Source organism: Micropterus salmoides, unplaced genomic scaffold (genome assembly GCF_014851395.1).
Source record: "Micropterus salmoides isolate LMB-PRFRI ecotype aquatic unplaced genomic scaffold, ASM1485139v1 Ms_hic_scaffold_6, whole genome shotgun sequence".
In the NCBI taxonomy this organism is placed as follows: Eukaryota; Metazoa; Chordata; class Actinopteri; order Centrarchiformes; family Centrarchidae; genus Micropterus; species Micropterus salmoides.
The window spans coordinates 42482-56914 of record NW_024044348.1 but is presented as its reverse complement, the minus strand read 5'-3'; the positions used below and the strand labels follow the sequence as shown (position 1 = coordinate 56914).

The following is a 14433-nucleotide window of genomic DNA, read 5'->3' as shown; positions in this document are numbered from 1 at the left end:
GACACAGAAACATAAAGCAGACAAGACAAAAGCAAAATAAGCACAGACCGACACCGACCAGGATCGTAACACAGGGAGTGAGCGAGCAAGGAAGTGAGTTGCTTGATAGAGGCTCCCTTCCAAATCTCTTAACAGCTGGTCGTGCACGGACAGTGTACTGGTTCACTTATCTTTTCCAAAGAGGATGGTGACATCTACCTTCTACCTTTTTAGAAGTAAATAGAAAATCACTAAGAAGTGGAAGAGTGAAAGATGCCATCCCGTTTTAGGTCATTAGCTGACTAATCAGACGCTGGATTGTGTAAATTAAGAAAGTTAGTTGTTAATTGTTGGAATCTGTTTTTCAGTAGCTGAGTGGCAGTGAGACTGTGAATAATGATGTGATTTGATTGCTGAACTCTGTCATGGAGAAGCGTCATGGACAGTCAGAGATCTTCATCTTACCTCTGAGGGACTCCCTCCTCTCTGTCTTCACTCTGATCCATAGCAGAGCCCACAGCTGCTGCAGAGCTGCACTCTGTCACCGCAACAACACTGAGGATGTTCAGCTGATCCACATCCGGTCACAGAGACTCTGAGCTTCAGCTGGAGAGGAAACACAGAGAGAGAAGATGCTTCAGTCTATTTAATGAGAGACTGTTATCACCACAGTCTACAGACATCAGGGGCCACATTAGATCTTCCCTCTACTGGATGCATCACAGTCCACAGCTGCTGCAGAGACGCACTCTGTTACTACAAGCCTCTCGTCACAGGACACATTAGTTCTCCGTCCTCTATCTAAAAGTTACTGTAGGAACAGTGAATCAGCTGCTCCAACCTTCAGACACACTGAGCAGGTGCACCTCAGAGAGCCGTGCAAAAGAGCTTTCAGTCAAATCAGTCCTGCTTGCATGTTGGAAGATGGTTGCATTTTGAATAAACACATCACAGCAGGGAGATCCAACCTGTTGGACCAGTTCAGACACACCCTAAATTTTTCACTGATGATGTGAGTTCAGTCAACAAACTTCTTCATGAAAACTGAAAACATTTCTACCTGTTAAATGCAGGTTTCTCCTTGCCTGGCCAAGTGCTTGCTCATGGTGGGAATTGTTGGGTTTCTGTTAATAATAATAATAATAATAATAATAATAATAATTGAAAGAGTAAAATCTAGACCTGCTGTAAATCAAAAGTGCAACGAGATAACTTCTATTATGAATTGGCGCTTAATTGAATTAATACATGCATAACATTCTCACAAACATCCTCTCCATTAGCTCAGATAAAAAGGCTTAGTGCAAATGTGAAGAATTAAACAGGTTTAAACAAGGTTAAACATTTCAACTGCGCAGTCAAACAGTGAGACAACACAATGTCACCAAAGTGATCCTGATTATCTAACATCTAGATTTCTCCTGTTGGATTCTCACCTGCTGAACTCACTTCGGGCAAACTTTCAGACACTTTCCACCTTCATGTGTAGAGGAAACACTGGCAGAGAAGAAGCTGCTTTGTCATCCTCGTCTGTTTTGATCTGAGGACGCTGTCACATCCTCATAACTTCACTCCGAGTCTAAAAATAAAGATATCAAATTGACGTCAATACGAGACTAACCTGCAGAAACCCAATCAGAGAAGTCACACATCAGACTATGGAGTTCCACTAGCTGTCCACTAGGGGGTGGTCTCAGGGGTTTTTGAATGCTATGTTTGGCCTATGCAGAGGTGCAAAGTGACTAATATAACTAACTATAACGGTGGTCCAGTGGATAGCACTGTGGCCTCACAGCGAGAAGAGTTTGCATGTCCTCCCCGTGTCTGCGTGGGTTTCCTCCACCATCAAAAACATGTTAGTTCTTCAGTCAGTGCAATTGACCGGGCACTGGTAAAGATCTGGAGTTGGTTCCCGGGCGCTGCACAGCGGCTGCCCACTGCTCCCTCGAGGGATGGGTTAAATGCAGAGAATGAATTTCGTAACATGTATGTGACAATAAAATGTCTTCTTCTTCCAATATAATTTACTCAGTTGTAGTTTAGTCAAAAATAGTTTTCTCACTTTTTCTTATTTGCTTCCTTATGTATTTTCGTATTTAATTCTTTATTTTCTTCCTTTAAAACTGTCATTAGAACTGTCCCAATACATCAGGCAGGCTGGTATTAATTTATTGCAGACATATCAGTATCAAAAAACTCAAACCGTCTCCTACTCCCCAGAACTAAGCTCAAAACCATGGGTGATCGTGCCTTCTGCTCTGCCCTCCCTGACCATCTGAGGGCACCGCAGACTATTGAAACTTTTAAAAAAGGACTAAAAACATTTCTTTTTAGCAGAACTTATGAGTTTTAACCTTGCACAATAACATTGTTGCACTATTTATCTATATTTTACACTGATGTTTTTTCCTTGCTTTTATGATCTGACCTGTAGCACTTTGAGGTTTGTCTTAAATGTAAAATGCATTATAAATAAAATGTATTATTATTATTACTATTATAATAGTGTGTATGTTGGCTAATATCCGATCCCCCTGTTGCCAGCAAAACAAAGTTGCGAGGTGGGGCCTCCATGGATCAGACTTGTTACATCCCACAGATGCTCGATTGGATTGAGATCCCCATATTCAAAAACTGCAATGCTCAGTCAACACTCACCTGCGGTAGCTCATGTGTTGGATCAAACCACACGGGCCAGCCTTCGCTCCCCACGTGCATCAGTGATCCTTGGCTGCACATGACCCTGTCGCCGGTTCACCGCTTTTCATTCCTTGGACAACTTCTGATAGGTACTGACCCCTGCAGACCGGGAACACCCCACAAGAGCTGCAATTTGGAGATGCTCTGACCCAGTCGTCTAGCCATCACAGTACGGCCCTTGTCAAAGTTGCTCAAATCCTCCTTTTTCCTGCTTTCCTTGCTGAGGACACCGATGTTCACCTGCTGCCTGATATAATATATACAAAAATCATGCTTCACTAAGTACTTCAACGTCACAAGGTCATTTCTATGCAGACGACTCACAGATAGATCTTCCCCCGAAACCTGCTGATGTCAGATCTCAGAAATCATATTGTTCAGCAGTGATAATAACCTTGGTCCCCTGTCTGCTAAAGTTGGCTTAGAAAGCCTTTATTGTCATTCAACTGCACATTCAGATTGTACATTTCAGCGAGATTGCGTTGTAAGGTTCCCTGTTCGCTTTAGAATTGATTTTAAGATTTTACAATTTTGTCACCCTGACTATCCACACGGTAACTTTACTGTGTTGGTCAACATCTACTTCCTGCCTGTCTTTGTGATTTCAGGCTGTCTGAACAAAACTTGACATGGAAGCAGTACGCTGCTGTACATTTAATTATATAAATACTATCCTCGATACAAACCTGTTCCCAAATATCATGAAGTAATAAAAAGTAAATTCCAGCTTCACAGGTGTCAGTGCTTTACTGAGTTATTTGGTTGTCTTTTAAAGATCAGTCAATGTTCCAGATTTTATGTGTTTTATAACTCAGAATTTGTGATTGATCAAATTAATTAATCACAATAAAATGCAGCTTGGTCCTGTGGAAGTGTGTTAAATTTTTATTTTAACTCTTGACTGATGTGCAGACTATTTTCACAGTTAATCATTTGATGTATTAAATGTCAGGAAACCCAAAGTGACGTCTTCTGATTGTCTTGTTTTGGAATATGTATCTGAAACTTAAACATATATAAAACTGCTTCAGGTACTTTCACTGAGACTGACCTAAAACTGAATTGAAAACAGCTGTTTCAGGGAGTCAGAAACAATCAGGTAGTTTATCTGAAGCTGACTACAAATTCAACTTAAACTAATAAATAATACATTTAATATATTATATAAAAGTAAAAATAAGTTTATTTCCAGAGCTTGTGACAAAAGTTTTCACCTGTTTGCTGTTCGATGAAACGCGCAGCAGAGGGCAGCAGAGACTCACCGAGCTTTCAGCTGCTACATGAAGGAAAAGAAGAGATTCAGTTTGAGTGTTCAGAGTTTTACACCTTTTTACTGACAGGACAGAAAACAAGCGCTCGCTGTTCAGTCAGACGTCTGCAGACTCAAGTCAAAGTAGTAATAAAGTGAAATAACGCCTCGAATGCAATAACAGTAAAATTAATTTGTTTTTACTTTCACTTTCACTCTCACTATCTGATTTGTTGTTTATTGTTAATCATTGTAATTCTATATTGTTATATTTTGTTAATTTATATATTATGTTCACAATATTCTCTTCCCTTGCACAAACCGGAGTAATGCACATGTAAATAACGTTGTTCTTTCTCTGCACATAGTTGTATTATTTTTATCTATTCTTTTATAATTCTTATATAATTTGCATTTGCTGATTCCACATTTATATATTTCTAGATTTATTTATGTCAGCTGTATGTTTGTCTGCCTGTAGCACCTCATCACCAAAGCAAATTCCTCGTATGTGTAAAACCCTACTTGGCAATAAAGCTCCTACTGAGTCTGATTCTGATTAAATTCAACTTTGTCACCAGTTAAAACAGATTTTTTTAAGTCGAAGTCACGTTTTACACACAGTGGCTGAAACCGGCTGAAATCACATCCGTCTTCTTTGGTTCAGACTGAAATGTCTGAGCAGCTGTTGGATGGAGATGAAACGAGCTTCAGACCTTCTTGCTCCTCTCAGGATGAACTGAAAGAACTTCAGACATCAAAGACAAAAAGGCTGCGACTGCGAAATACCTTTTAACTTCAGTGTCAAGCCCAATAAACTTCTATCAGAGTAAACTTAATTATTCTTAATGATTAAAAGTCACTTCTCAAACTTCAGATCTTCAAGTTTCTGTAATATTTCTACAGTCCGTCTTTGTTTTCTCTTCCAAATAAGTTCTATAAATTTACAACAATGAAACGTGAATTAATGTCATTAATTAAGGTCTTTGTCGGGCTGGTGGTGAGAATTAACTTCTGCAAGTGAAAACATTTAAATGATGGAGTAAAAATCCCACTTTCGTGATAAAGTTTGGTATTTCTGAGCTGCAGCTCTCTCCTGAGGATGGATCAGTGTTTGTTGGATCAAAGTCAGTATTTGATGTGAAAATATTGGTTATTAATTACTCCCCAGCAGACTCACATAGACACATATTTGTGATGTGTGTAATCTCACATGAATTCATGTTTGGTAATTAAATCCAGTGGAAGTAGGATAAAAAGATTCCTCTGCTGCTGCTCCAGGTTGTTTTTCCTTTAATCGTTCGTATGTTTTGTATTGTTTGTTTGCTGCTAATTTTTTAATTAAAGATGCTAATTTTACCTCCAGCAACAGTCGCTAATTTGCATTTCTCCCGCAGAAAAAAAGCAGAAAAGAAACAGCTTTCATAGATATTGTGCTGTTTATACAGAGAGAGGAGGTTCAGACTGAGGAGAGAGAGCGAGCAGTGAATGGAAAGTTCACTAATCAATATTTTGATTTTAACAACAAGAGTGAGAATTATCACCAACTCTGCAGCTCTACACAACTTTTAATCCTCTGTAGGCTTTTTAAACACATTCAACAGCAAAACATGTTATGAGGGCCCGAACATGAAACTTGCTGTTCCACCACAGACTAATATCTCAGCTCCACTAACTGACAGTTGGACCCTTTCTTTGTTCTGAAAAAGCTCAAATTTTTATTTAAACACACTTTTTTCACTTTCTAACTAAACTCAGTGAAAAAAGCTTTCTGCCCCCTGGTGGTCAAATGTGATCTGCTGCACTTTAACCGTGCAACACACTGGGGGAAGCCCTGTAGCGTCATTTATGAATGCTAAAGGTAGGTGTGGGATATTTAACAGAAAGGTCCTAGTAAAGAGGTGGACAAAGGGCCAGAAACCGGACTTAAACGAGGAGACCGGTTGGTGTTTGTTTCCTGAGATAAACCCAAAGTCAACGTTGAATGTTTTTATATAAGGTGTGTAAGTTATGCAAGTGACGCAAGTTAACAACCGTACGTAACAATGAAGTACTTCTGATGCTAAACTGAACCAAAGCGCGACGTTTCACAAAGGTAACATTGTGCCATATGAAAATGGCGATGTTTTGCAACATTAACAAACTTTTATTTTGAAAGTCAAACTGTATGTTAGCTACATATTTACTGTTGCTAACTTGACCGCGGAGATGTAACATTAAAAAACAACGGTAAAGGGTCCCCAGGGCATTTAAAGGCAACACCAAGGGGTCTGACAAAACGTCCATATGTGAATGTTAATCTGAATGCATAAAGATCACAGATACTGGAGATACAAGGTTTTCACTTCAGAGAGACAATGTGCATTTACAAGTTTACAACTGGACTTGTTTTTGTTTGTGTTTGTTTGTTGTTGTTTTTCTCCTCCCCAAGCCCCCCTCTCTGTTCTCTTCCAGGTTTCGTTGCTTTCTGCAGTTGGTGTTTCCCTCTGCTTTTCCTTGTTGTCCCCACCTTCCATCCCCCTTCTCTTGCAGGTGTTGTCCTTTCTCTGTGATGTCTGTTTGTGCCCCCCCATCCCCGTGTCTGCCCCCCTGTCCAGCCCGGTGACAAATCAATACATAATTAAATAAATAATAAAACAGACAAAGGAGTATTTTAATACTCTCTTGTTAAAGTAAAATCTGTCTGGCACAGTATGGTATCCAGCTCATCATACTCTATACCAGGCTGTGATTGGTTTATTGATTAGCGAAGTTTGCGTCTCTCTGAAGTGTGAAACCATCGACTGTAACAAGTACAGTCCTTTATTCCAGACTCTGAGTGTAACAGCCTCTTCAAATTTATTATCATTTAGTAATAATATTGATGAGAACATTAGCCTATTGTGCAGCTTTTATGTTTATCACCAATAAAAGATTAAATATGGTGCGGGGAGAGAAAAGACTGTTTGGTGAAAGATTTATGAGTGGACACATTCACCTGATCATCATAAAGAGGGGAGACGCTGCAGTACTTCTCTCTCTCCTCCCCTGAAGGTGCAAAGCATGCTGGGACGGCATTACTGAACCACATGGCGATTTGTTAAACAGTTGAGAGGAAGGCGGTCCTGACAGCTCGTGTTGGTGTTACTTCCTGTCTCCTCCAGCCCTCTCTGTGAAGGATCATTTAAAGGGGCTATATGTAGTTTTTATAAGGAAATGAATCACTTTTTTATTGCTTGTGAGAAAAGGGGTTGTGACCATGATCCACTTCCTGGGTTCGGGTATGCCTCCTGACCCTCTTGACTTGTCTACTGACTAAACAGCGACTAACGTCTCTTTCAGATTTTAATTAAGGTGATTGTTGTGATCATTTCTATGTTGAGCTGTCAGTGCATGTAATGCATTTAAGTTGAAAAAATACGCCAATATTGATGCAAACCAACCTGAATACCAACCTTTATACATTTTCCCAGAAGGTTCAGAGCCTGAAGGTCCGCCCTGTCAGCTGTAGGCAGAGCAGCATTTCTCCGTCCAAACTTAGTGTCTGTCTGCTTGTAGAGCGCCGCTGAAGGCCAACCGTCCTTCCATCAGTCTGTCTGCAGCCCGAGGCGACGGGCAGCTCTGTGAGGAGGTCCAGCTAAACCTGAAGACGAAGCTGGTGGCATCATCTGTGTGTGTGTGAAGTCATTCATCAGAATCAGGATCAGAAGGAGCTTTATTGCCAAGCAGTGTTTTACACGTACGAGGAATTTGCTTTGGTGATAAAGTGCTACACGCAGATAAACATACAGTTGACATAAACAGATGCAGAAATATATAAATATGGAATAGACAATGCAAGTTATATCAAAATGTTAAAAAGAATTGTGAAAAATAATACAACTATTTGCAGAGAAAGAACAACATCGCAGATATTTACATGAGCATTATTCTGGGTTTGTGTTGTGCAGATTTATTGCAATGAAATATATAAATTGACAATATAAAAATATATAACAACAAAGATTAACAGTTAATAACAAATATGTGTAATGTGCCACGTTTGTGCATGATATGAAATGAAATAATATTTACATGTGCATATGTGTATCATTTGCAAGGGGGGAGTGTCAGTGGGGGACCCGGGTCTTGGTAATGAGGCTGCAGACGGGAAGAAGCCGTTTTTGTGGCGAGAGGTTTTGGTCCTGATGGACCGCAGCCTCCTGCCAGAGGGGAGAGTCTGAAACAGTTTGTGTCCAGGGTGGGAGGAGTCAGATGCAATCTTTCCTGCTCGCCTCAGTCCTGGAGGCGTACAAGTGATGGAAGATTGCAACCAATCACCTTCAGGTCCTGAAGAGAAGGTGTAGAAGTGCACCATCATTGTCTTTGTCAGCTGAACTTCTTCAGCTGCTGCAGGAAGTACATCCTCTGCTGGGCCTTCTTGGGGAGGGAGGTGATGTTCAGCTCCCAATTGAGGTCCTGGGAGATGATGGTGCCCAGGAAGCGGAAGGAGTCCACAGTGGTGACAGGGGAGGGTGGGGCTGGGCTCTTTCTGAAGTCCACGACCATCTCCACGGTCTTCAGAGCGTTGACATCCAGACTGTTCTGGCTGCACCAGGTCACCAGATGGTCGATCTCCCACCTGTAGGCGGACTCATCCCCACCAGAGATGAGACCAATGAGGGTGGTGTCATCTGCAAACTGGTGAACTAACATAAACTGCTGTATGACCTATTTAATATGTTTTTATGGAGAACAGATGTTACTGACATTATAACGGGCTGTCCTGTTTTTCTGATATTTAATATAATAAATTTCAAATACTGAGTTGAACACGCCCTTAGCGTCTTATAAGTAGTGGATATTAAAATGTAAAGTTTGTCCTGAGGGTGGCGCTAAAGAAAAGGTCAGGAGGTCGTTAAAATCTAAAGAGTTGATCCTCTGGGAGCAGGAATGAGATCAGGACATCTGATGAAAATCTGAGCAGCAGATGTTTTAAAGTGCTGCACAGACAGATGGACGGTTTTTAGTCCGTTTGATCAAATTCTTCAGATGGACTTCGCTGCCAGCTGCAGGTACGTGGGAGGAGAGAGATCATGGTTTGATTTTAGCACTTAACCCTTTTTATGTCGTCTCCTGTTTGACAGGCAGACGCGTCAGCTGTCTCTCCGCCTCAGTAACAAAGAGAGAAGTGAAGCTTTACTTCAGAAACAGAAGCTTTGAAGTTGATTTTATTCAGGAGGATGTCTCACTCTGTCTTTTCATTAAAACGCGGTGAGCGGGAGCTGAAGGGTGGACGTGCCGACAGCTGGTGAAACTTCACCTGACGGGATTCACACAGACTGAATCTGAACATGTGAAGACTGCAGCTGCCTCCATCATTACTGAGTCCAACAGAATAAGTTTCTGTGGTTAACTTCTTTCCATAAGATATTTTATTTCAAACAGCATTTTGAGGCTGTTTAGACTCTTTACTACTTAAATAAAAATACAAATCAAACATATTTTAATAAAACCCTGTTTTCTGGGCGGCTGCATGCTGCTGTGTTCAGCTGCTGTTGGTTGAAAACTCCTTTTGAACTTCAGTATCGTGACCGTTGCAGAGCTGCAGAGAGGCTTTTTAACACTGAACAAAATATTACAGGAAGCTATTAAAGGAAGGCTGTGACACAGGTTATATTTCAGCTGTTAAATATATCTACATGCATTCATAATTTCCATACCAACTAGTACCACAGGTGTGCACTGTATAGTGCAGGTGTATCATGTAGAAACCAGACTAAGATTACAGCCAAGCTAGCTGCTCTGTGAAGCTCAGGCCGTATGAATGAACACGCCGATTTCATTCCAAGTGGTATTAATGCATTTTTTGCTTGGTAGCATTTAGTCTCTACTGAATTACAGTATCTCCCAAAAGTGAGTACACCCCACACATTTTTGTAAACATTTGATTATATATGTTCATGTGACAACACTGAAGAAATGACACTTTGCTACAATGTAAAGTAGTGAGTGTGCAGCTTGTATAACAGTGTAAATTTGCTGTCCCCTCAAAATAACACATCACAATCACATCACACAATGTCTAAACCGCTGGCAACAAAAGTGAGGACACCCTGAAGCAGAAAAGGCGTGCCATTTTACGCCAACTGTCACAACGGAAAAAAAACAGGTGTAGGGAAAGTCTGAGTAAGGAAGTGGATGTGGTGGTTGGAAGGCAAATAAACCAGACCTTGACCCACGAGACTGGCGTTGGGTTCCTGTGTAGAACAATTTTTTTTTTTTTAAAGATAAGATTTATGTTTTTAGAAGTTACGTAAGTTAAGTGATGTCGTTATTATAACTCAAGCAATGATGTTATGAGTAGTGTGTAGCTAACGTTTGTGTTTCTGTGGTCTATGAGGACTAAGGAGTGTTAAATCACACGCAAAAACTTATAATGTTGACAGTGCATGTGAAATGTCTTTTAAACCCTTGATGCCTGAATGCACTTACAATTATATTCATAATTATATAAAAATTTAATTTGTTGTTTTTGTTAAGCTGATGCTAAATTAAGTGGTGATTATTAATTTGTCTATAGCTATATAGATATAAATGTATGTATGAGGCAAATAAGCGACAACAGGCATAAATGGATGCTTGCAAAAGGTTCCCAGGTATGTATCTAATTTATTCACAAACTGGCATTGGGGGATTACGTTTGCTATCTTGGCTACAGTCTGAATGGAAGCGGTGTGATGCAAATTCACGACAATCAGCGTTAAGTGGTTAAAAGTGGCGTGCTACTTATATATATCAAATCATTTGGCTTAGTCACAGTGTTGCTTTGAGCTGAGTGCTAACATGTTTCTAATGTTTACCATGTTCACCATTTTAGTTTTGCATGCTAACATGTTAATTAGCAGTAAGCACAGTGTACAGCTGATGGAAATGACATTCGTTCTGCAGTTGTTTGGTCATAAACTAAAGTATGTGACACATTCAAATGTTGACCTGAAGATGACGCTATTAAAACTATTTAATGTTTTTTTAAAGCAAATTCCTCTTTTAAGCTTTCTATAACAGATCAAACTTTGCACCAGTTAGCTGGTGGAGGCAGGACTTTAGAGACCGTTGCATGAAACGTTACCACGTCTAGTTTTTTAGAAACAGATAAACACACAGACAGATGGATGGATTGATAATGTCTTCAGCAGCAGCTCTTCTTTCAGCTCTCCACACTGAGTGTTGATCTGCTGACCTGCACGAGTGTTATTTGTTTAAAGCAGAGCTAATCCTCAATTGTCACGCTCCCATAATCCCATCGCCAGCCTTCCTTTTCAATCCCATCATCCCCCTCTCTCTCTCCCACACTCCCCGGACCTTCAGACGGCAAGCGGAAATCACCACGACGGCCACTCCAACATGAACCAAATGTCAGCCTCTCCTTCCTCGTTGAGCCGCAGACGGACGAGTTAATTACAGCCGCCGCTCTATTGCCGATCGGCGCTCGTCAGCCGCCATCTTCCTCCTCTGACCGCCGGCCTCTGAAGGTGAAGCCAGGAGGGAAGAATCTATTACATACAACAACAGAGAGTTCTGAGTTTAAGACTAATCCGCCTTACAATCTCAAGTGTTTCTGAAGTCGTGTCAAATGTCACGGGGACATTTCAAAAATATGTCTTTTTCAAAAGTATATTTGCTGGTGACAGATGATATTTAATGTCTGGAGGTTTTTGCTGCTCTGTGATCCTGCCGCTGGTTAATTAACCTCCGAGCTGTGAAGACGAGAGCTTTTTAAAGATGGTGCAGCGAATGCTGCTCATTTGGTTATTTCAGTCGATGTCCACAGGTTAGCCCAAATAAAACGATTTATAATACAGTGGTGATCATGTTCAACCCTTTTTATTTATTCCTAAATATGTAATTTATGCATTGTGAATTTCTGTTTATGATTGTTATGATGATGAATACTTTTTTTCTTACCTTGTTTATTTTGACTTTATGCCCCAAAATACCAAAGCAAATTCCTCATGTGCCAATAAAAATATTTCTGAATAATTTTAATTCATCATGAAATTATTTTGTTGTGACTTATTGACAAATAAAACTGCTGCCAGCTGTTTCATCAAATTAAATACCTCAACCATTCTTTAGTTATTAAATTTGCAAAAAGGAGCAAACCGTTTTAATTAGATTTGTCTGTTCAACAGCTGATCCACAACAGTTACTTAATAAAATTAGAGGACTTCATGGGTGCAAAACAGAGGCAATATGAAAGCGACCGGTGGAGAACACTCCCGAAAACCAACAAACAGAAATGAATAAAAACCATAAATTAATAAAGTGAAATTGAATAAATTTTAAATATTGCTTAATGTCCTTAAAGATGTGAGGCAAAACTAAAATATAAAAGAATCAAGGTAAAATATGTTAAAAAACATTCAAAACCCCACAGACAATGGCATTTCTGAGGGGACCAGGGCCTCTATAGGACAAAAGCTTAAAGTTAGTTTTCAGTTAGCATCTAAAAAATAGTACTTAGCGCTGTGTAGCATCTTTGCTACCTGCAATGGCTTATCTAGCAATTATGAGTGCTTTAAACTTGTACTATTCCTTACTGTACCGACAGAGTACAGTGAACTGGGTCTGGGACGTGACAAAGTTTGATCAAAGTTCAGAATATTGTCCAGGAGCAACTGAGCAAGCTCCTAAAATCTATTGTACAATGAGACCAATGTAAGGAAACAAAATTAATGGAGGGCCATGTGAAGCGCTCTGGACTAAAGTCTCTCTGCTGAGTTCGAGTCACGCTAAAGTTCAGGTCATTTAATCTCAGCGAACGTCTCTCCTAACGAGACGTTTCTTTTCTTCCTCTGAACCATAGAAACCACCAGTGAGCCTCTCTGCTGCGCTGGGTCACATGTTCCTCCGTCACCATGAACTCACACACTGCAGTTTATCCCGACTCCGTCCCACCGACACCGTCCTGATGCCCCACACACTCACTACAGGCCCACATGTGGATTCATCCGCCGCTGAAAGTAGTCCCCATTAAATGCACTATTTCCTCCTGTTTGTCTGATAGAAACTACAGCGAGCAGCTGTTTGAGGAAATTACTGAGCCTTTTAAACATTTTAAAGATGTATGTCTTCAGGAGGAACCAATGGGCTCGGAGCTCAGAGCCACAGACGGGAAGTCAGACAGGACTGTTGTTGGTTTGGGTCTGTCCCTGAGTTTTAGTAACTAAAATATAAATATAATTTCCTATCCTTTAAAAACAAAGAATGAGTGAGTAGTAAGAAAATCATTCTCCATTTCTAAAAACTAAATATATTCATTCCTTTTTTATCAAATAAATCATCTTGTAACCCCCAAACATTTTCCAGCAGCCCCCTCCGGAGAATCCCCGGAGGGGATGGTGGGTGGTGGGCGTCCCCCCTCCTCAGCCTCACCCCGGGTTACCTCCCCGTCCCGCCGCTCCGTCCCGCCTCAGGTTTTGTTTTAATGGTGATGAGCAGAAACAGATCAGGACGATCTCTCTTGTTTCTCTCAGGGACCAAAAGGTCTCTGGTTTCTTTTTCAAGACACAGAATCTGTCTTCTGTCTTGCGACTCATTTGCCACAGGCCGATGTCGCCTCCGCCTGCGACCAATCAGCAGAGCCACAGAGCAATTATTTTGTTAACCAGCTCAGTGCTTACTCACCGAGCAACAATTTCCTCAACAGCAAAGAACTGGACTTCATCAGGGCATTAAAAAAAAACACATATCCCCTGACACATCCGTTCCTTCAGCTGGTGACACCAAAGATCCTCCAGGAAGCAGCATCAGTTTGAAAATTCAAAAGATACAAAGATATTTCATTCATGCATAATGCAAACCAACAGATTTCACCAGTAAAACCATTTAGTGGCTTTTCAGCTCAAATCAAGGCTTCAAGTCATGAATTATGATGAGCACACCAGGCTGCCACATGCACCCCCCCCCCCCTTTCTGTAAAATGAACAATTAAGAAGCGGGCCTCTAATTAAGCGCAGAGATCAAGCGCCTTTCCCTCTTCGCCCTTAAGGAGGCTCTTCCACTGGGCCTTTCATCAAAGTGCCGCCCGAGGAACGAGCCCCGCGACGGCACATTTCCTCTGGCTAAACGCAGACTAATGCTCCGCTCCCCCCCCCCCTCCCCGTTACAAAAGAGAAAGCAGAAAACTAAAAACTGACACAGGCGGATAACACAACAAATATTTCCTGCTGAACAGGATCCATGAAAGCCGCAGCTTGTTGAATCATCATTACACACATGAAGAAAAAGCAGCAAACCAAAAACACTTTTGTTTGTGAGTCAAAACAAAGACAAGATTTTCACACTTGTTCTCTGTGACTCTGCCGCCTTTCATTCTGCTCTCCAAAGCCAAATGCAAATGAAGCCAGGCGCTGGAACTTTAACATTTTTATTTATGCCCGCCTACTGAGTTGCACATGTTTAATCTTGCCATTTCTTTTTCTTCTGCTCTTGTTCTTGGGGAATATGCAAAGTTTATCAGGCCTGCATCCTGGCTTTCATGT

The 14433-nt window shown here is 40.8% G+C and overlaps 1 long non-coding RNA gene across 1 annotated transcript; it reads right to left on the bottom strand.

Annotated features, from left to right (window-relative positions):
• Positions 1–146: 146 nt before the first annotated feature.
• On the bottom strand, positions 147–1537 carry LOC119889923. The gene is made up of 3 exons (XR_005442177.1): positions 1416–1537; positions 1040–1103; positions 147–585 (listed from the first exon to the last, which is right to left on the bottom strand). It is a non-coding gene; the product is annotated as an uncharacterized LOC119889923 (long non-coding RNA).
• Positions 1538–14433: the final 12896 nt, after the last annotated feature.